Source organism: Triticum aestivum, chromosome 6A (assembly GCF_018294505.1).
Source record: "Triticum aestivum cultivar Chinese Spring chromosome 6A, IWGSC CS RefSeq v2.1, whole genome shotgun sequence".
In the NCBI taxonomy this organism is placed as follows: Eukaryota; Viridiplantae; Streptophyta; class Magnoliopsida; order Poales; family Poaceae; genus Triticum; species Triticum aestivum.
The window spans coordinates 232,785,828-232,808,837 of NC_057809.1; the positions used below are offsets into that span (position 1 = coordinate 232,785,828).

General features: G+C 41.7%; 1 long non-coding RNA gene across 9 annotated transcripts; it reads right to left on the reverse strand.

Moving 5' to 3' along the window:
• Window positions 1-16,850: 16,850 nt before the first annotated feature.
• LOC123127361 (uncharacterized) lies at window positions 16,851-21,433 on the reverse strand. Of its 9 annotated transcripts, none has more exons than XR_006462353.1 (5): window positions 21,132-21,433; window positions 18,873-19,078; window positions 18,278-18,728; window positions 17,242-17,827; window positions 16,851-17,149 (listed from the first exon to the last, which is right to left on the reverse strand). It is a non-coding gene; the product is annotated as an uncharacterized lncRNA (long non-coding RNA). The 9 variants fall into 9 exon arrangements; XR_006462352.1 differs by having other exon boundaries at window positions 18,278-18,734; XR_006462351.1 differs by having other exon boundaries at window positions 18,278-18,749.
• Between the last annotated feature and the right edge of the window lie 1,577 nt (window positions 21,434-23,010).

A 23,010-nucleotide genomic window follows, 5' to 3' on the forward strand; every position in this document is an offset into this window, starting at 1 on the left:
ATGAATTTGCAATAGTTCCTTATGTTAAACATGAGATTGTTGCTATCGCACCCATACTTGATAGATCCTTGAATCAAAAGCATGATTGCAATGCTGTTAATATAAATCCTATTAATGGCAGTTGTCCTAAGGATATGCAAAACCCTAAGCTTGGGAATGCTAATTTTGCTATGTCTACTACTTATTGCAATGATCATGATTGGGGTGATTCTTTTTATGATCTTGAAAATTTATTTAAGCCCCATGATGGATATGAGATTGTTAATAAAGTTTGCAATAATATTGAAAGTGGGTTTGGAAGAGTGTGGACTTTAGGTCTCACGTATTTCGAGAATGTTCAATCTTATGAATTTTTTGATAAAAGTGGGTTTGGGGAGGTCTTGACTTTAGTTAATGTTAATCCCACTATTTTGGAAGAGTGTCAACTTTGCATGCATGAGGATCATGTTGAGAAAATTTTATGTGATAGCTGTATTGTTGAATTTGATTACTATCCTGCATGTAATTATTATGAGAGAGGAAAATATGGTTGTAGAAATTTTGATGTTACATGTAATTATTATGAGAGAGGAAAATATCGGTCTTCGAACATATTTCTGATTACATAACTGTTTGCCGCATATCACACACATCTTGTTATATTCAACTGTTTATGTTATCTTGTCTCAATGCAAACAGTTCATCAGCGTGAACCGCATGCCATATATCGCACACACCTTGATCCGGTTGACCATTTCTTTTGTGTTTCCTAATCACAAACAGTTCATCCGAGTGAACCGTATGCTGTATATCGCACACACCTTCATCTGGCTGCCCATTTCTTTTTTTCCTCCTCATCACAAACAGTTAATTGAACTGAACCGTATGCCCTGCATCGCACACGCAACTAAAATCTGAACCGTGTTTGATGGCTCCGCCATCGCAAACATTTTGCACCTTTTTGACAGTTTTTACACCACCGTTTGCGATTAATGCATCGCACACAGTTTCGTCGAAGGGTCTCTGATCGTAGTGTCACGTTAGCAACATCATGCAGTAGTGCACCATCTTTGCAAATAGTGGGGAGCGACAACGTACATTCTTGTTAAATCGAGCATCATCTCCCTCGGCATCATCTTCAGTTGCATTGCTCCTACTAGACTTCTTCCTCTGTGTAAAGGGAAATGCAGTCCACATTAGAAGATTAGCCATAAAAAGAGACAAAGAAACACAGATACAATAAGAATGAAGGAAACAAATGTAGTCCAGTTAAACAAACCTTTGGAACAACCTCCGCCTCCCCACCAGAGTCAGCACCAACACCTTCATCGCCATCATCACGGGGACGCTTGGGTTGACTCTTAGATGAACCACAGTCTTTGCGTCTACTAGTATGAACATCCCTCAAAAAATCAGCAAGCACAAAGTCATCATCATCAGAGTTGGGACCTTCACTCACATGTGGTCGCTTGCGTTGAGGATCCTTTGCACCAGCTTCAGCAGTTCTCTTACCAAGATTCTTGTTCATGCAAGCAACACGTGGACTCCGCCGAGGAGTGCCACCTTCCTCAGCAACATAACTCAGTCTCTTCAATTGCAAAGCAGGCTGCTTGACTTTGACAAATTTGGCACCCTTGGCACCATCTGCAGCTCTCTTCTTCTTCTTCTTCTTCTTCTTCTTCTTCTTCTTCTTCTTCTTCTTCTTCTTCTTCTTCTTCTTCTTCTTCTCCTTCTCCGCATACTCTTTTGAGTCACTTTCAAACCTCAACTTCTTCTTGCTTTGCTTCAATTCATGTGCACGAAGCTGTTCTGAGACCATCCACTCCTGTGTAACTTCCTCTGTACCATTAGCAGACTGTGATTATGTTTCAGACAAGACAGGGTATCTCTGGTCAAAGCTCACACCAACATCACCCTCTGCAAAATAATGGTCAATCAATTGAGTAACCTCCTCAAACCCAGGCGCCCCAGCATGAAAAATAAACACTACTTCAAAATGAAGTATAACTATGGTCATTAAAAAGTGCACAAAAAGAAGAAATGGAGTACACTTATACATATAAATGCAGTGCAGCAATCATAAGCTAAATAAAAATTAATGTAGTCCATATATCAATGTAATGGAGTACACACATATGTATACAAAAAACCCAAATAAAACAACAGTGTAGTTCACACATACATATAGTGGAGTTCACATAAAAAATAGCAGGTATTTATAAGAACAATCCATTTCAAAACTCACAGGACACATATGAAATTTACAACAGAAATAGGGATACAACCAAATTTGCAAATTAAAAAAAACAGAAAAAACAAACACATACCAGAAGGAAGGGCCACACTTATGGGAGAAGATTCAATTGGTGAATTCAATTGATGTCCTGCCTCACCACCATGATCCTTACCACCAGGACAACGAGAGCCAATTGGTGTATCATTATGACCACTTGGATCACCTACAGGATTCAATAAAAACCAGAAATATAAATTACAAGACATCACATGACAAATAATGCGAAGGAACGCTGACAACTAACACAACATACACAAATCTGCAGGATGAACTAGGAAACTAGATGAACATGATAGAAAATAAACAAGGCCAAAGTAAGCAGTCCACATACCTTGAACTCCTCCTTATGCTCTGCTTGGCGAAAACATGGCATTTGCCTGCAGCACAAGGACGAAGTGACAAATATGAGCAACAAAATTGATGAAATCTGATGAAACCCTAGATGCACCTTGCTCTGCCTACAGAGCATAGATGAGTACCGACTTCAAATCGAGATCAAATCGCCTGGTTACGAAAAAAATACATAAGCAAAAACCGCAGCAGCCACTATGAGGATCACAAAACTACATCAGGGGAAGATCAACACCGAGGGCACGGGAAATGTACCACAAAAAGGGGATGAACGTCGGCAGTGGGGGCAGGGGCGGGAACAGACGGGAAAGGGCTGGGGGAGCGGAGCGAGAAGGGCTGGCGAAGCGCACGGGGACGCGGAATGTAGGAATAAGGACCTCTTGAGGACGGTGGTTAAGCGGGTGATGGCAATTGCTGCGGGTGACGGCGGTTTTGCTTGAGGGAGAGATGCTTCGGGAGCCGCTGCAAGAGAAGGGAGAGGTTTCTTCCCGATCTCTCCTATGAGCGGAGCTGTGGGATCGCTTGGGAGGGCCACGAGTGAGGCCCGTGTGGGAAAGAGTTACATAAAATGGGCTGGCCCAAAATGGCCTGGCTAAATAAGACACACCAGATCGAAACAAAGAAGTTAGTACCATATGCAGTTCGCTGTGAAGAAAAATGAAGTTCAGATAGTCAAACAAATAAATACATGCAGTTCATAAAAAATTAAATTGGAAAAAAACACGCGTGTTAAGATAACGCGTCCGAAAAAAATCTACCTTCAGATAAGTGCCACAACAAAAAAAATTGCCCCCCAACCCCCCTCCCGTGCCAGGGGCTGCAGCAAGTACACGCAAAAACAGGTGCAGTACGGAGCTCTAGACAATGCAGTGAATTTGATTAGATGAAGCAGTGCGGTATCATGTGCAAATGCAATTTCAGAATACATACATGGTCTAGTTCACAACGAAATACTTTTAAATTGCGGAATATACTGTACTTTTTTCCAGGGCTGTAGCAAGTACACGCAAAAACTGGCACAGTACGCACCTCTAGACAATGAAGTGGATTTTGTTAGATGAAGTAGTGCGGTATCATAAGCAATGAAGTTTCGGAAACACATATGATACATATAAACATGACAAATGCCCGTTCACACAAAACGTGGTGGTTAACAAATTTTACTGATTAAAAATAAAATAAAACCACATTCAAAAACCACGTCCGGAGACTCCGAGCGGTTCCATCGCCACAAACCCATGACCATAGGCACAACCCCAACCCACGATCTACACAACCGCATCGTCAGTGAGATCGTGCAGTTCATCCGCTACAGCCACCCCCCCTTTAAATTCAGACCCCTGCCAAGGCTTTCTCATCCACAACAACACAAGTATCCATTGCGCTGCCACCAAATCGCTCCATCACACCAATCTCCACAAAAGACACGAAGCCCTACTGCCGGCGATGGGGGTCATGGCCAAGTACAAGAACGTGGAGGCGCACGGCAACACCAAGTAGCACGTCATCTACACCAATGACAAGAAGCAGATGGTGACCTCCCTCGAGCAGTACAGCGCCATCTTAGGCTGCAGTGCCACAAGATCGTCGGGATTGATCTCGAGTACAACAACGAGCCTGACGTGACGCAGAAACCCACCCTCGTCCAACTCTCCATTGACAGACTCAACCGGTGCTGCTCTTCCAACTGAGCGCCACTGAAAGGTGCACCATCTTCCACAACTTCCTCGCCGACCCCAGGAACACATTAGTTGGCTTCTCCATCGGTAGCGAGAAAACCAGGCTAGAGCGTGTCAATTCGGAGGTCACCAACTTCGTCGACATCCAGAAGGAATGGAGGGTACCCGAGGCCACCAAGGAGTTGGACTCCCTTGCAGACATCGCCGTCATGCTCATCGACGACTACTATAACAACATGAAGAACAAGATCACCAGCGAAGAACACGCGTGCTAGGCCTCCCTGCCTCTGTCCATGAGGCACATCAAGTATGCGTCAAAGGACGCCTATGCAGCATACGAGATATGGAACCACATCACCCTCACCCAGGACGGGCTTTGATACGTCTCCAACGTATCTATAATTTTTGATTGCTCCATGCTATATTATCTACTGTTTTGGACATTATTGGGCTTTATTATCCACTTTTATATTATTTTTGGGACTAACCTATTAACCGGAGGCCCAGCCCAGAATTGCTATTTTTTGCCTCTTTTAGGGTTTCCAAGAAAAGGAATATCAAAGGAGTCCAAACGGAATGAAACCTTCAGGAACGTGATTTTCTCACCGGATACAACTCACGAGACTTGGACCCTACGTCAAGCCAATTAACGGGAGGCCACGAGGTAGGGGCGCGCCTGCCCCCCCCCCCCCAGGCGCGCCCTCCACCCTCGTGGGCCCCCTGTTGCTCCATCGATGTACTTCTTCCTCCTATATATACCCACGTACCCCCAAACGATTAGAACAAGAGCCAAAACCCTAATTCCATCGCCGTAACTTTCAGTATCCACGAGATCCCATCTTGGGGCCTGTTCCGGAGCTCCGCTAGAGGGGGCATCGATCACGGAGGGCTTCTGCATCAACACCATAGCCTCTCCGATGAAGTGTGAGTAGTTTACTTCAAACCTACGGGTCCATAGTTAGTAGCTAGATGGCTTGTTCTCTCTTTTTGGATCTCAATACAATGTTCTCCCCCTATCTTGTGGAGATCTATTCGATGTAATCTTCCTTTTGCGGTGTGTTTGTTGAGATCGATGAATTGTGGGTTTATGATCAAGTCTATCTATGAATAATATTTGAATCTTCTCTGAATTCTTTTATGTATGATTGGTTATCTTTGCAAGTCTCTTCGAATTATCAATTTGGTTTGGCCTACTAGATTGATCTTTCTTGCAATGGGAGAAGTTCTTAGCTTTGGGTTCAATCTTGCGGTGTCCTTTCCCGGTGATAGTAAGGGCAACAAGGCACGTATTGTATTGTTGCCATCGAGGATAACAAGATGGGGTTTTCTTCATATTGCATGAGTCTATCCCTCTACATCATGTCATCTTGCTTAAGGCGTTACTCTATTTTTAACTTAATACTCTAGATGCATGCTGGATAGCGGTCGATGAGTGGAGTAATAGTAGTAGATGCAGGCAGGAGTCGGTCTACTTGTCTCGGACGTGATGCCTATATACATGATCATACCTAGATATTCTCATAACTATGCTCAATTCTGTCAATTGCTCAACAGTATTTTGTTCACCCACCGTAGAATACTTATGCTCTCGAGAGAAGCCACTAGTGAAACCTATGGCCCCGGGTCTATCTCTATCATATTAATCTCCTACTACTTAGTTATTTACTTTGATATTTACTTCGCCTTTATTTTACTTTGCATCTTTATCATAAAAATACCAAAAATATTATCTTATCATATCTATCAGATCTCACTCTCGTAAGTGGCCCTATAGGGATTGACAACCCCTATTTGCGTTGGTTGCGAGGATTTATTTGTTTTGTGCAGGTACGAGGGACTCACGCGTAGCCTCCTACTGGATTGATACCTTGGTTCTCAAAAACTGAGGGAAATACTTACGCTACTTTGTTGAATCATCCCTTCCTCTTCGGGGAAAACCAACGCAGTGCTAAAAGAGGTAGCAAGAAGGATTTCTGGCGCCGTTGCCGGGGAGGACTACGCAAAAGTCAACATACCAAGTACCATCACATACCCTTATCTCCCGCATTACATTATTTGCCATTCGCCTCTCGTTTTCCTCTCCCCCACTTCACCCTTGCCGTTTTATTCGCCCTCTCTCTCTCTATCCTCCCTCTCTTTCTCTATTTGCCTCTTTTTGCCCATCTCTTGTTTGCTCGTATGGTTGGAATAGTTATTTATTTATTACTAAACAGAGAACCTAAGATCTATGGATCCTCATCCACTTGCTGATCTTTTTAAGAGATCCAATTATGATGAACCAATTGCTAGTGAGTTTTGTGCACTAGATTATCTTTATGAAGTTTTGCTTGAAATTTGGGAATCTGAAAATTGTGATGAAGTACCTTATGGAGTGATTCACGATAGATCTTTGAATAAAAAGCATGATTGCAATGATTTTACTATAAACTCTCTTGATGTCAATTGTGCTAATAATATGCAAAACCCTAAGCTTGGGGATGCTAGTTTTGCTATGTCCTCTACTTGTTGCAATGATCATGATTGTGGTGATTCTTCTTATGATCTTGAAAATTTATTTAAGCCCCATGATGAATATGAGATTGATAATAGTGTTTCCAATATTATTGAAAGTGGGTTTGGAAGAGTGTCAACTTTAGGTCCCACTATTTTGGAAGAGTGTCAACTTTGCATGCATATGGACCGTGTTGAAAATATTTTGTGTGATAGCTATTTTGTTGAATTTGCTTATGATCCCACATGCAATTATTATGAGAGAGGAAAATATGGTGGTAGAAATTTTCATGTTACTGAATTACCTCTCGTTATGTTGTGATTGCTATTGTTTCTTTCCGCTTCCTTGCATATGCTAGTTTTTGCTTGCCTTGATAATTTGTTTGCCTATAAGATGCCTATACATAGGAAGTATGTTAAACTTAGATGTGTTTGTCACGTGTTTTATGATGCTCTCTTTATGCTTCAATTCTTGTTTTTCATGTGAGCATCATTAAAATTATCAATGCCTAGCTTTAAGGATTTAAAGAAAAGCGCTTGTTGGGAGACAACACAATATTTATCCTTGATGTTATTGAATAAATAATTTATTTAGCCTATGTTTTGGTTGTGCTTTTTGTGTTTAATTAGTGTTTGTGCCAAGTAGAACCGTTGGGAAGACTTGGGGAAAGTCTTGTTGAACTTGCTGTAAAAAACAGAAACTTTAGCGCTCACGAGAACTGCTTTCATTTTTATTTGGAAAGTGATATTTAGTTAATTCTTTTTCCAGATGATTAATAGATAAATTCCTCACGTCCAGAAATTTATTTTATAATTTTTGGGGTTCCAGATCTTGCGCTAGCTACAGATTACTACAGACTGTTCTGTTTTTGACAGATTCTGTTTTGCGTGTGTTGTTTGCTTATTTTGATGAATCTATGGCTATTAAATTAGTTTATAAACCATAGAGAAGTTGTAATACAGTAGGTATAACACCCATATAAATAAAGAATGAGTTCATTACAGTACCTTGAAGTGATCTTTTATTTTGTTTCGCTAACGGAGCTCACGAGATTTTCTACTTTAAGTTTTGTGTTGTGAAGTTTTCAAGTTTTGGGTAAAGATGTGATGGATTATGGAATAAGGAGTGGCAAGAGCCTAATCTTGGGGATGCCCATGGCACCCCCAAGATAATCTAAGGACACGTAAAAGCCAAAGCTTGGGGATGCCCCGGAAGGCATCCCCTCTTTCGTCTACTTCTATCGGTAACTTTACTTGGAGCTATATTTTTATTTACCACATGATATGTGTTTTGCTTGGAGCATCTTATATGATTTGAGTCTTTTCTTATTAGTTTACCACAATCATCATTGATGTACATGTCTTTTGAGAGAGCCATGCATGATTTGGAATTTGTTAGAATACTCTATGTGCTTCGCTTATATCTTTTGAGTTATATAATTTTGCTCTAGTGCTTCACTTATATCCTTTAGAGCACGGTGGTGGATTTGTTTTATAGAAACTAGTGATCTCTCATGCTTCACTTAGATTATTTTGAGAGTCTTAAATAGCATGGTAATTTGCTTAAAATCCTAATATGCTTGGTATGCAAGATTAATAATAAAACTTTCTTATGAGTGTGGTGAATACTATGAGAAGTTTGATACTTGATAATTGTTTTGAGATATGGAGATGGTGATATTAAAGTCATGCTAGTTGAGTAGTTGTGAATTTGAGAAATACTTGTGTTGAAGCTTGTGATTCCCGTAGCATGCACGTATGGTGAACCGTTATGTGAAGAAGTCGGAGCATGATTTATTTATTGATTGTCTTCCTTATGAGTGGCGGTCGGGGACGAGCGATGGTCTTTTCCTACCAATCTATCCCCCTAGGAGCATGCGCGTAATACTTTGCTTTGATAACTTGTAGATTTTTGCAATAAGTATATGAGCTCTTTATGACTAATGTTGAGTCCATGGATTATACGCACTCTCACCTTTCCACCTTTGCTAGCCTCTCTAATACCGCGCACCTTTCGCCGGTATCATACACCCACCATATACCTTCCTCAAAATAGCCACCATACCTACCTATTATGGCATTTCCATAGCCATTCCGAGATATATTGCCATGCAACTTTCCACCATTCCATTTATGACACACTCCATCATTGTCATATTGCTTAGCATGATCATGTAGTTGACATAGTATTTGTGGCAAAGCCACCGTTCATAATTCTTTCATACTTGTCACTCATGCATCATTGCATATCCCGGTACACCGCCGGAGGCATTCACATAGAGTCATATTTTGTTCTAAGTATCGAGTTGTAATTGTTGAGTTGTAAGAAAAATAAAAGTGTGATGATCATCATTATTAGAGCATTGTCCCATATGAGGAAAGGATGATGGAGACTATGATTCCCCCACAAGTCGGATGAGACTCCGGACGAAAAATAAATAAAAGAGGCCAAAGAAGCCCAAATAAAAAAAGAGAAAGAAAAGAGGCCATAAAAAAAGAAAAGGCCCAAAACAAAATAAAAAATGAGAGAAAAGAGAGAAGGGACAATGTTACTGTCCTTTTACCACACTTGTGCTTCAAAGTAGCACCATGATCTTCATAGTAGAGAGTCTCTCATGTTATCACTTTCATATACTAGTGGTAATTTTTCATTATAGAACTTGGCTTGTATATTCCAATGATGGGCTTCCTCAAAATTGACCTAGGTCTTCATGAGCAAGCAACTTGGATGCACACCCACTTAGTTTCTTTTTGAGCTTTCATATACTTATAGCTCTAGTGCATCTGTTGCATGGCAATCCCTACTCACTCACATTGATATCTATTGATGGGCATCTCCATAGCCCGTCGATATGCCTAGTTGATGTGAGACTATCTTCCCCTTTTTGTCTTCTCCACCACCACCACTCTATTCCACCTATAGTGCTATATCCATGGCTCACGCTCATGTATTGCGTGAATATTGAAAAAGTTTTGAGAATGTCAAAAGTATGAAACAATTGCTTGGCTTGTCATCGGGGTTGTGCATGATTTAAATATTTTGTGTGGTGAAGATAGAGCATAGCCAGACTATATGATTTTGTAGAGATAACTTTCTTTAGCCATGTTATTTTGAGAAGACATAATTGCTTTGTTAGTATGCTTGAAGTATTATTATTTTTTATGTCAATATAAACTTTTGTCTTGAATCTTTCGGATCTGAATATTCATACCACAATTAAGAAGAATTACATTAAAATTATGCCAAGTAGCACTCCGCATCAAAAATTCTGTTTTTATCATTTACCTACTCGAGGATGAGTGGGAATTAAGCTTGGGGATGCTTGATACGTCTCCAACGCATCTATAATTTTTGATTGCTCCATGCTATATTATCTACTGTTTTGGACATTATTGAGCTTTATTATCCACTTTTATATTATTTTGGGGACTAACCTATTAACCGGAGGCCCAGCCTAGAATTGTTGTTTTTTGCCTGTTTTAGGGTTTCAAGGAAAAGGAATATCAAACGGAGTCCAAACGGAATGAAACCTCCGGGAACATGATTTTCTCACCGAATACAACTCAGGAGACTTGGACCCTACGTCAAGCCAACTAACAGGAGGCCATGAGGTAGGGGGGTGCGCCTGCCCCCCCAGGCGCGCCCTCCACCCTCGTGGGCCCCCTGTTGCTCCACCGACGTACTTCTTCCTCCTATATATACCCACGTACCCCCAAACGATCAGAACAGGAGCCAAAACCCTAATTCCACCACCGTAACTTTCTGTATCCACGAGATCCCATCTTGGGGCCTGTTCCGGAGCTCCGCCGGAGGGGGCATCGATCACGGAGGGCTTCTGCATCAACACCATAGCCTCTCCGATGAAGTGTGAGTAGTTTACTTCAGACCTACGGGTCCATAGTTAGTAGCTAGATGGCTTCTTCTCTCTTTTTGGATCTCAATACAATGTTCTCCCCCTATCTTGTGGAGATCTATTTGATGTAATCTTCCTTTTGCGGTGTGTTTGTTGAGACCGATGAATTGTGGGTTTATGATCAAGTCTATCTATGAATAATATTTGAATCTTCTCTGAATTCTTTTATGTATGATTGGTTATCTTTGCAAGTCTCTTTGAATTATCAGTTTGGTTTGGCCTACAAGATTGATCTTTCTTGCAATGGGAGAAGTGCTTAGCTTTGGGTTCAATCTTGCGGTGTCCTTTCCCGGTGATAGTAAGCGCAGCAAGGCACGTATTGTATTGTTTCCATCGAGGATAACAAGATGGGGTTTTCTTCATATTGCATGAGTCTATCCCTCTACATCATGTCATCTTGCTTAAGGCGTTACTCTGTTTTTAACTTAATACTCTAGATGCATGCTGGATAGCGGTCGATGAGTGGAGTAATAGTAGTAGACGCAGGCAGGAGTCGGTCTACTTGTCTCGGACGTGATGCCTATATACATGATCATACTTAGATATTCTCATAACTATGATTAATTCTGTCAATTGCTCAAAAGTAATTAGTTCACCCAGCGTAGAATACTTATGCTCTCGAGAGAAGCCACTAGTGAAACCTATACCCCCCGGGTCTATCTCTATCATATTAATCTCATACTACTTAGTTATTTACTTTGCCTTTATTTTACTTTGCATCTTTATCATAAAAATACCAAAAATATTATCTTATCATATCTATCAGATCTCACTCTCGTGAGTATTAGACTCGCCTATTGTGGGTATAGAATGAACATGATGAATGCACTCGCCTATTGTGGGTACATGACTCTGAAGAATGCAGTCCACACTGACCTAACAAAGCAGTGCACACCGTATATTAGAAAAGAATACGTAAGAGGAAAAACACTAAAAAAATCAACCAGCATGCAGTGCACAAAAAATGCACCTGCATATGTAGTGTGGAATGTGTGCACATGCAGTACACAAACCTGATGAATGCAGTGCAAAATGATTTACTAAGCAGTGCATGACCTATACTAGAAAAATACGTAAGCGGAAAAATATAAAAAGAATTGACCAACCAGGTGCAACCAGGCCCCAACCAGTGTCGTAGTAAGTCTGCACCCACACATGCGCCCACAGGTTAGAGAGGATAGAGTTGTGAGCACCATGTATAAGCGCCCAAAAAAGTAACCAGAGGAGTTCGAGACCGTTGCCTAGCCAGGGCTTATAAATAGGTTCGGCGCTCTCGGCTGGCGAGGTGGGACTAAACATTAGCGCGCGCGCACAGCGCACCGGGAACTAGTCGTGCAGGCAGGACTACTTGGGTTGAATGCATGTTTGCTCCCAACACGCAAAAGCGAGGCCGCTGAAAATAAAAAACATTCCCACATACCATGAAAAACCATGGCCCAATAAAAATGTAAACAATAACTAGAAAAATAAAAAACAAACACAATCCACGCATTCTCTAGTTTGTTGTAATACGACAATGCAGTTCACTAGATTCAAGTAAGCTGTGTTGTTCCTTCTCAAATGCATTCGCGTAGACTGAATCAGAATCAATCCACCACCTAACACCAACCACAATTTATTACTTTCGTTGCTCAATTGGGTGCATAAAACATATCCATTCGCGCTCCAGACTCACACAAATCCTCCCGCCGTTCCTCTTTTTCCTCAAACCATATATCTAGGGTTCCGCCCATCCCCAACTGTTCTCTGAAATTCCACTAAACCCACCATGGACTATTCGTGCGGGTTCTTGGCAAGGATGGCCCTGGTAGAGGACACATGCTTGTACGCAGATGGTCTAGAGCTCACCGACGTCAAGTGTCGCAGCATGCTAAGGTGCCTGATGATACCCAACAGGGGGCTTCGGGCACCATTTTTTCATCGCCTCACATCCATAGACCTGCAGGAAAGTTGGGTATGTTTTTCCCCTCACAATTTTTGACATAAAATAGGCTGCAAATCCACATCTAAATTTATATTTCCATAAATTTTCTTAGTAGTATCAACAATAGAAAAAGATATGTGTTGTTGTTCGGATTTGTCATTTATTAATTCTAGATAGGTCTATCTACTTTTCTTTAGTACCACACCAGGTATAGAACACTAGTTAGATCAGAACCCCAAAACACAAACTGCAACACAGATCTATTGAACCTCATTTTTGTTCGTGTGTAGTTCTCTTATTAATAGAATGTATATGTTCTAATGCAAACATCTTATAGTATAATATATATTCTACTAAAACTAGAGGTCAATTTCGTATATAAGTTTGTTCATACATTGCAATTTCTTTATTCAAAAGAAGTCATGTATATGTACATATTTAAGTCAACATTTGGTATGAAGTTTACTTATAAAATTTGATGTTTACTTAAAAATATTCTTTTTCCATGCATGCCAAAATACAGAAACTACCATCCACAATAAGGTTTCCTGCTCCGAGTTCAGGAAAGGTTACTTTGGAGACACAACACAAGAATGGGTATGCAAACATGCAAGCTCACTACCACATTGACTCTGAAGAGTGCATCAACATAACTACTGACTGGAAAGATTTCATCTCCCAAAATGGCTTTGAGGCTAGAGAAGTGGCCATGGTGTTTTTCTACAAAGAAGAACACCCTGAAGTTTACAATATTTGCACTGTAGGTTGTTTAGGATAAAGCAAGCCATTTGTGGCATATTCTAATGCTTTGTTTATGTTGTATGATTTTAAAGTTATGTCCATCAGAAGGCTTGAATGGTGCCTTTTTAAAGTATGCAACCTCATCTGCATCATTTTATCACCCTTTTAGACAAGTTGTTGCTGACAGAAATGCAGTTCTCTAATACACATAGTACGGTCCTTATATGAAAAAATGCAGTACTCTGAACAATAACAATGCAATGCCAATGGTCGAAAACTTTTTAGTTAACCTATGCTATTCAATAGAATTCTCATGGTATGGAGTTCAGAAGAATTTACATAAATAGCAGAAATAGCAGCATAACTATTTTGATAATGTAGTACAAAAGTGCATACTTTGCAGTTCTCTGAAACACAGAATGCAGTTTGAGAAAAAAGAAAAATCTCATAAGCTGTCATGCCCACTATAATACAGTTACATTGAAATCCAGTACTTAAGAAAATGCAGTACACTACAAACATATGACAGAACTTCAAAAATAAAATCAAAGCAGTACAGGTCCAGACATGTACGAGACTAACAGAGGTGCCAATTCCACTCGCAGTTTGGTGGCCAAAAAACTGCGCAACCACTCAAATTTGAACAATTACCCACAAAAAAAACATCAAACCCACGACCACTATGGTTAATAACATGTGCTATTCTCTAAAAAAGCACACCAAAAATACGAACATTATAGGCGCAATACATTGAATTCAAAAAGACAAACTAATTAAAAGATTCAAAATGCATCGACGCACAAAATCCAAAAAAACAACAAGAACAGATGAGCGAACGAAGCTCATACGCCCAGATAATTGATTTGGCAGAAATTGAAAACTAACTCCTAAAAATTAGACAAATTTTAGAGTAAACGGTCCGATTAAAATGAACGCAATCAAAGAATTCCTACTAACAAACAACACCCAAGCACGAAAAAATCGCATCCAACGCGAACACGAAAAAACAGAGAAAGCTCGTCTGCCAAATTGCTCGATTTGCAAAGATTTTAGTCGCTTTTCCTGTAAATTACAAAGAATAAAGGTCAAAAGAGATCCAGAAACAAACTAAATCATCTCGCAACACCCGACTCCACGAAGAACACACGGGCGGACTGCCAAAAAATGAAGCAGTTCTCCCATGAAGCATTGCAGTGCTCACCGTAAAAAAGATGCAGTGCGCTTTTGTTGAGCGTGCAGTTCGGAAGTGTTATCAGAATAACTATTCTACTAATATAGCAGAATAGACCGGCTGTATATATATATTAGTGTGGATTATTTGTGTGGATTGTATATATTATATATATTATATTTTATATATATATTAGTGTGGATTATTTATCATCCGGGGACTATGCCACCCCTCTAGGTGGTAGTGCCACCCCATGGTATCTCCATTCAATGAAGTCTTGTGATCCATGTAAACACTATGCTATCGTTATTCCTCCATCTGGATTCAGGTAAGTTATTCATCACTCACACTATTCATCACTTATGCTATTCTGCACCTTGACGAATAACTTATGCATCATGAGTGATTAATAGACTTTACTATATATTCTGCACCCCGAAGAATAACTTATGCTATTCTACACTCATGCTTAGTTTAGCATTATTATATATATCTATACCTACTATTAAAGGGAGGTGATATTCTTGGTTTTATCCCACTTTGTTTAGTTCCACTTCAACTCATTTCACTTGTACGCTATTTTGTTTCATTACTTGCCACCCATTTTGGCCCAACGGAGGAAGCCCACCTGACGGTGCACTGTGGCCCACGTCCGGAGAGCTGGCAAATAATAAAATAGCCAATAGCAGGGTTGGCAAAATGTAAAATAGCCAATAGGAGGGTTCAGTCTCATAACCCACCAACCGGCCATCTGACCGAGCTAGACTATTGAAGGAAGGTGATATTCTTGGTTTGGTCCCGCTTTGTTTGGTCCCACCTCAATTAATTGATATTCTTGGTATCATCCCTCTTCGTTTGGTCCCACTTCAATTAATTTCACGTACGCTATTTGATTTCGTTTCGTTACTTGCCACCTGTTTTGGCCCAACGGAGGAAGCCTATCTGACGGCGCAATGTGGCCCACGTCCAGAGAGCTGGCAAAAAATAAAATAGCCAATGGATGGGTTTGATCTCATATACAACCCGCCAATCAGCCACACATAGTTTGTCCAACCGACCCATCTAAAGATATGAGAGAAATTTTTTTTCTCCTGTTGCAACGCACGGGCCTTTTTGCTAGTGTATGTAGATATATAGTAATGCTAAACTAAGCATAAGTGTAGAATAGCATATTCTACACCCAATAATAGTACATACAAAATATAGTAATACACTATGTAAAATATAGTAATATAACATGATCCAACGAAGGGATTGACAAATTACCCTATGCTCCACTATTTATTTCCAATTTTGTCATAACATTTACACCGTTAAAAGCTTAGTGAGCCTTAACTAGTTCTGTGGCAACCTATTATAGACACAGTTTTACCTATATATATGTGCGTGTGTGTATGTATATATATATATATAGTGATACTATTCATCACCCAGGGTGCAGAATAAGTTATTCTTCATCCGAGGTAATCATACGATCATTTCATCATTAAATTACGTTTGGAATTCAAATAGTTACATTCCTATTAATTCACTACGTAAAATTTGGCATAAGAAAATAAAAATATAGGTCATAAGACAAGAAAATTTGCAGTTTATGTCTATTTTACACTATTTTTTTACGTTTGTAATTTTACATAACATAAAATATTTTTTACGACGATTATATATTTTCTTATGGTCTCTTTTTACGTCGGATATTAGATAAAACCTACGGAACATAAAATTATGGTGCATTGATGGTAAAATAGAGGGAGGTGAATAATAACTATTCCTCACCCAGGGTGACGAATAGATAAGAGTTCATTGCTACGGGCGTTGTCCAAACCATGAATCACAAGCCCGTGTGTTGCAACACTTACAAAATAAATAAGAGTTCGTATTCATTAGTTTATCTGTCTTCGTGCACTTCTCAGTTATAGCTTGTAGTCCATCTGCTTCTGTCTCATCTTAGATTATATTCAGTGAAAAATTATTGGCCAATGCTATTATGAACATGCAACGCTAATCTTTTTTAAAGGAAAATGACATTATTTCTATATGTATGTGTAACTGGCCTATAAAGTTTCACCAGATACAGACTGCAAAATGAAAAATATAACTTATCAATCAAGCTGATTAATCCTGACAAATATATGCAACTTCCATAGATTATACAGGAATTGATCAAATTTTATTATTGGATTTGGATCAAAATAAACTACCTTGGTTTCCCGAAAAGAAACAAACTTCCTTCGAAGTGCAGAATTACCAAGAAAGCTAAGATGTGATCATGCAATATGCGAGTCTGCGTCGTGAGTCATTAGAGTTGGCAACACTTGCAGACTAAGAGCTAGAAAATACCATGAAAATGACAGAAGATAGTAGTATGACAAGCATGGGTCAGTTTGTTGTAGGTTGTTCAGCCAAAGTAATTTATTTACTCCATAATTGTATCCATTATTTTTCGTCGTCTTCTCAACAAAAATTAAAGCAACTTTCCTGGTTCCAAGGTAACTCCTTATGAAGACTCGAGGAAGGTGCACAACCAATCTCTCCACTGCAGGCTCACGACCATGTATATTGAAAGCAAACATATGGCAGTATGCTTCGCAAGCAGAAAGATATCTGACAAAGTGGAAGGAATTGGGAAAACCAATGGTTATCAATAGCAGGAATCAATACGAAATAAATAAAGACATAAGAAACAGAATTATTACCTGCACTCAACAAATTTTAAAATTTCATTTCTTCTAGTTGCCACACCAAGGGCAACAAACGCTCAACATTCGACCATAGGTTGAAACCTTATGCGAGCAACATCATGGCCCTTAGTGAGATACTGGAACAAATATTTGAGCAAATTTGTCTTGTTGCACCACTCAACATTAATGTGCACTTAGAATCTTTTAAGCAGTTGTAAGCAGTGCGCCACTACCCATCGATTATCCAGCTTAACAGTACCCTTGTTCCTCACATAGTAACCCAAATCATGTCTATGATATATGATATATAGGAAAGCCTCTATCATCAAGTGATGTCTGCTCATTAAAATCTTTGGGAAATCTTTTGGAACACAATCCATCTTTCATACATGCACACTTTACTTTGTATTCTCCACATGGACCGTGAACCATAAATTAATCCATAAGAGCATAACCCAGGGCTCAACCAAAGGTTCAGGTATCTCAGCCGAAATCAAACCATCTATGAAGGAGGCCGAAGGTTCATGATTGTTCCCTATAAGCCGAATTGAAGTATGAGTATGAGTCAACCCTCTATTCTGGAATTCCACCATGTATAAATCTTGATAACCGAAAAATAGAGGAAGAGAAATAGATGGACAAAGTTAGATTATGTAAATGAAAAGATTAAAACAAAGCAGGGGAAAATCAGTATGTAAATAACTTACATGCTTGAATTCCACCATGTATAAATCAGTATGATTATGCAATTTTTTAATTACATTGGGAAATACCAAAAACACCTACTTAAGAGTTAATTTGCTGAATTTTGCCTTCTGCAACTCTCAGTAGAACTGAATATTAGAGGGGGAAATTTTAATCAAAGATAAGATGAACATGTCATTAATTTAGGTGAGCTCTTTTCTATACAGAACTGATTGCTCCAAAAAATATTATAAACCTTATATTAGTGCATAAAAAATATTATGAGGTCTATAATGAAACTGAAATAACGTGATCAAAAACTAAATTGTGTAATTAAAATGCTAGGTCTGGGGCCTAGGGAACTCACCACAAAAATGAGCTTATTCTGTTTCACCCTTGTCTCACTCTGAATCAATAGATTGAACAGTTAATCTTCATTCTTGTACCATGAAGACATACATGTTGATCATCCATGATGTATTGAAAGATAGTGATGCTTTCTTCACCAAAGAAACCAATCACGGGTAGGATAGAGAGGAAAAAACCTGTCACACAATCTACTCCAGCACAGTGGCTGCTCAGTCCTTCCTGTCAAGACCCTCTAGAAGGATTGATGAAGCGATCAAACTGTCAGTAGAAAACAAAAACAATGGGTAGTTGTCTAGTACGTACCTGTAGAGAACCCACGGAGAGAAGCACTAGGACCACGACGGGGTGTTATTTCCATTGCTCTCCCCCTTCTCCATTAATAGAACATTGATAGAACGATTACTAAAATCTTCCTGCTATGGAGGTCAAGCTGGATACAAACTCCTTTTCTGCAGCTGGACATGTTTTTTCTAAGAAAGCAGAAAAGGGTGACCAAAATGTAATATCAAACGATTACTAAAACTAAAGCATGGCTACACACATACGCAATGAACTAATCTAGTTGACAGGTAACGTGCGAGCATGATTCTTACGCTGAGATGGAGCGGATGATTGTGGGAGCTTTGTATCAGGGTGTCATCAACTTCGAGACCACAGGAGGCAGAGGCTAGTGGGAGAGCAAGCAACACGTGGCTAGAGTAAGGAGCTGCAACACACCAGAGTAGGCAGAGGCGGCTCCAGTAGAGATGTCGTGAGAGACATTGGTTGCATAATTCGCCGCCACCACAACTTCTTCCCTCTGGTGCAAAATTCACAACAATGAGATCAATATTTTTAGAGTAGTAGGCCAAAGCTAGATGCACCACAGATAAGAGAGAGGGAACAACAAATTACAAGGATGGTTTTGGTATGGATTCACAGAAGAACCTAATAAAATACCATGACATCATACTGCTCAAAATTCAGAAATTCATTCAATTCATGCACTCCAGAGGATGATCCATCACTACATCGAATAAATCTACCCAAGAATGATTTTACCAACTAAAGAAGCATGTTCTAGATCAAAATTTCAGGCACGAGATGTCAAACACAGCAAACTGGCTGTTCAACCCAAATCTAAAAATGAAACACACCTCTATCGAATCTCAGGCTAGCGTACTCCTTAGCCTTGCCTAGCAAGCCCGTCGGCCAGTCAGTGGAGCCACCATCACCGGCGACTGCCTCCCTCACCCTGCGTGTGCCCCTTCTCCTTCTCCTTTCTTCCTCTGTTTCCTCTCTCCCTCGGGCCCTTCTCTTTCCTTATCTGGATGAGCAGGACGCCACTGGCACCGGAACAAGCCGCCAGATCGGTCGACGCCACGCCCGGATCTACCTGTCTTCCTCGCGCCGCCACCGCGCCTCGCATCGCCTGCCGGCCGCCTGCCCGTTCCCGCGGGTTAGGCATCTATATCGGGTTGGGGGAGGGGAGGGAGCGAGGAGGATGGTGTTGGTCGCCTCCAGTGCGAGGCGAGGTCGAGCGGCGGGGTGGCCTACGCCGGTGCCAATCGAGGCGATGCGGTGGGGGCGATGCAGCACCTGTTCGGGACCTTTTTTTTCTATCGCGAATCGTTATTTCACTTACACTCCCAACCTGTTTGGTTGGTGGGAATTAAAACTGGGGAATGGGAATTGATGGGGTATGGGACTTAAAATCCTTTGTATGGCTGGAGGGCATGGGAATTCAGAAGGGAGTGGGAAGGGGATTTAAGGAGGCCAACTCCCCTATATCTCTTCCCTGGGGTGACCTGGTAATACAAGCAGGGAATGGGAATTGACGGGAAAAAAAAGGTTAGCGTCAGTTGCGCACGTCCTGCATGGAAGAAACCTGCGAAAATCTTAGCCAATACGCTGGAATATCTTGGTAAATAAGCAGCGGCATCATTTGCCTCCAGTAAATCCGGCCACTAGCCTAACAGCCCGATCAGCAAAAGTGATGCCATGTACGAAAGCTCACGTGGGCTGCTTCTTTCAATCAAATTCTTGGAAACTCTGTGCTGCTTGTCTCATCTAACCGGATAGCATAATTCTTTTGCGTGCATCTTATCTGACTATGCCAAAAAAAAAATCCTGGTTTCTTGTTGTTTTTCTCTTCACATCAATCCAGATCTATTCCCCTCTTTTATTTTCATTTTTATTTCTCTTACCATTGCAGACCTAGATACAAGGTCTGGTTCAGCCAGGTTGGTAACAAATCTCAAATTTCCCAAGCAACTCCCAGCACGCACCAAACGTGGGATTGGGACTACTAGTCCACTTCCCAAGTTTAATCCCTCCAATAAACTCCCTTCTAAAATTCCTACTCCCATTCCCTGGAACTGCCAAACACGTTGTCCGTTTGGATGTAGACATTGGGAGGCTTGGTATTGAATTGGAGCAATGCCAAATCACACAGGACATTGATATTGATATTGAACGTGAATTCTGCTGTTTGGATGTCAAGTAATTGGGACTTGGCATTCGGAGAGGGTGGTTCAATTCCATGGCTTCTTTGGATGGTCATAAGTTGCATTGGAATTGCTCATTTGTTACTGGATCTACATTGTACATTGTTCTATTGATTGAAACTAAATTTTATACAGAAAATGATCTGACAGTATGCAACTGCACAATAATTAAGTAATTAGGCATCCTAGGCATCCATCACTTGTACAGCATATCAATCTACCTCAGGTGAAAATTGCACTACTAATCCAGATCTACATGACAAGTGAAGATACGTACCTTGAATCGGGTTGCTGATGGGGATCCATAGTTCCATACACCCACCGAATTTGGGATTAGAGGGGAATTTTAGGGATTAGGGTTCTGACCAAGGGGAGGGGGCGGCTGCCATGGGGATTCAGGCGCTTGAAGGGAGGGGACGCTCGCCATGGTAGGCAAGAGGTAGCCGCCACCGCCGCAGGGTGGGACCTCCTCGGACCTCGGTCGCCATGACGGGGAACAACGGACAGGGGGGCGTTCTCCATGGCGGGTAAGAAGAAGACTTGGTGTGGATCGACCTTCGTTGGGAGAAGTCAGTCGCCTGCGCCGCCGTCTCCTGAGTCGCGTCGCTTCTTCTCTCCAGCGCCTGTTTCTTTTCCTCGAGCGGGACGAAGCGGTAAGTGGGGCAGGGGGCTGCGCGCTACCGAATACCAAGGAAAACCGAGCGGTGAGGCTCCGAATTGGAGAAGGGGAGGCACGTGTGTTGCCGCGGATGGGCCAATATCTTGGTCTGTTTCCTGGTCTGAATACCAAGACCATCTGAACAATGGCATTCGGGTCTAACCAATGCCAATATCAAATTCAGAGGCCCAATGTCTACATCCGAACGAGGCGTTAGGGACGTGAGTGCAGGCTGAATACCTAAAACCGTGATTCCAAATTAGTACCACCTCATTTATATTACGATTTTGTCTGTACAAATCGTAAAAGCGTATTATAACATGAGAAAAAAGCGCATTGTGACGGTGAATCCGACAAAGTCAATCCGTGCTTTATTATTATTAGGGAAAGATATATATACACACACACACACAACAATCGAACGTCGTGATGGTTCGACCATCCCGTTCGATCCCCCCGCCTCGTACGAGGCATCCCACCCTCGATGGCATGCAGTAAAAAAAAGGTTGCATCCCGCACGCACAAGAAGCCCGAAAAATCAGCACACGATCCCACACATCATGGCTCAATTTTTTTGAGAGAGAATAAACCGTCCCCACACATACACGTCCTGCCCCCACCTCTCCCTGAGCCCTCGCTCCCGATCTCGTCCCTCTCCTGCCAAATACTGTCGCCGCCAGAGAAAGGAAGGAGCGCAGTGGATTCACCGAGGAGTAGGGGGTGCCTCGCTCGCTTCTGCTGACCACCGCCACCTCCACCACCGTGACGCCGCAGCTGACGCGGTGAGTCCCAAGCCGCGGGACACTAGGCGCGGCCACCCCGTCGCAGCGACAGGAAGAGCAGGGCCGCGGGAGCCGGCGACGGCTCCGGCCCGCCCCGAACCTGACCTCCGCCCCTAGGCGAGCTCTGGGTCCGCCGCCCCGTAATCCGCTCGAGTCGTGCCTAACGCCATGGTTTATTGCAGGTGGAGGTGGAGTACGTGCCGGAGATGCCCGACCTCGGCGCCGACGACCCCCTCCCCCTCGGCGCCTTCGCGGCGGCCCCCGCTGATGAAGCTATGTACCTAGGGTAGGGTCATGGAGCTGTCCAAACTGCCCTACCCAAGGACATCTCTAGAAGAAATCACCTTTCAATCGACTTGGAAGTGTTCCACTCGACAGACTCGGAGACACTCGGCCAAGAAGCGATCACTCGACCAAGACCAAACCACTCGACGGCCAGGAGACCTAAAGGCACTCCGCACGCTAACGCCAGTTATTAAGTAGCTTTTATGATCATCATAGCACTTTATTAAGGGCGTTACCAGTAACTAAGGGCCAGAGGGGTCCGGCGAACTCTATATAAGCCACCCCCCTCCTCAGTGTAAAGGGTTCGCACCCCTGTAATTCATACACGCATAATCCAGTCGATCGCCTCCGGGCTCCGAGACGTAGGGCTATTACTTCCTCCGAGAAGGGCCTGAACTCATAAACCTCGTGTGCTTACAACTTCTCCATAGCTAAGATCTTGCCTCTCCATACTTATCCCCCTACATTACTGTCAGACTTAGAACCACGACAGTTGGCGCCCACCGTGGGGCAGGTGTTT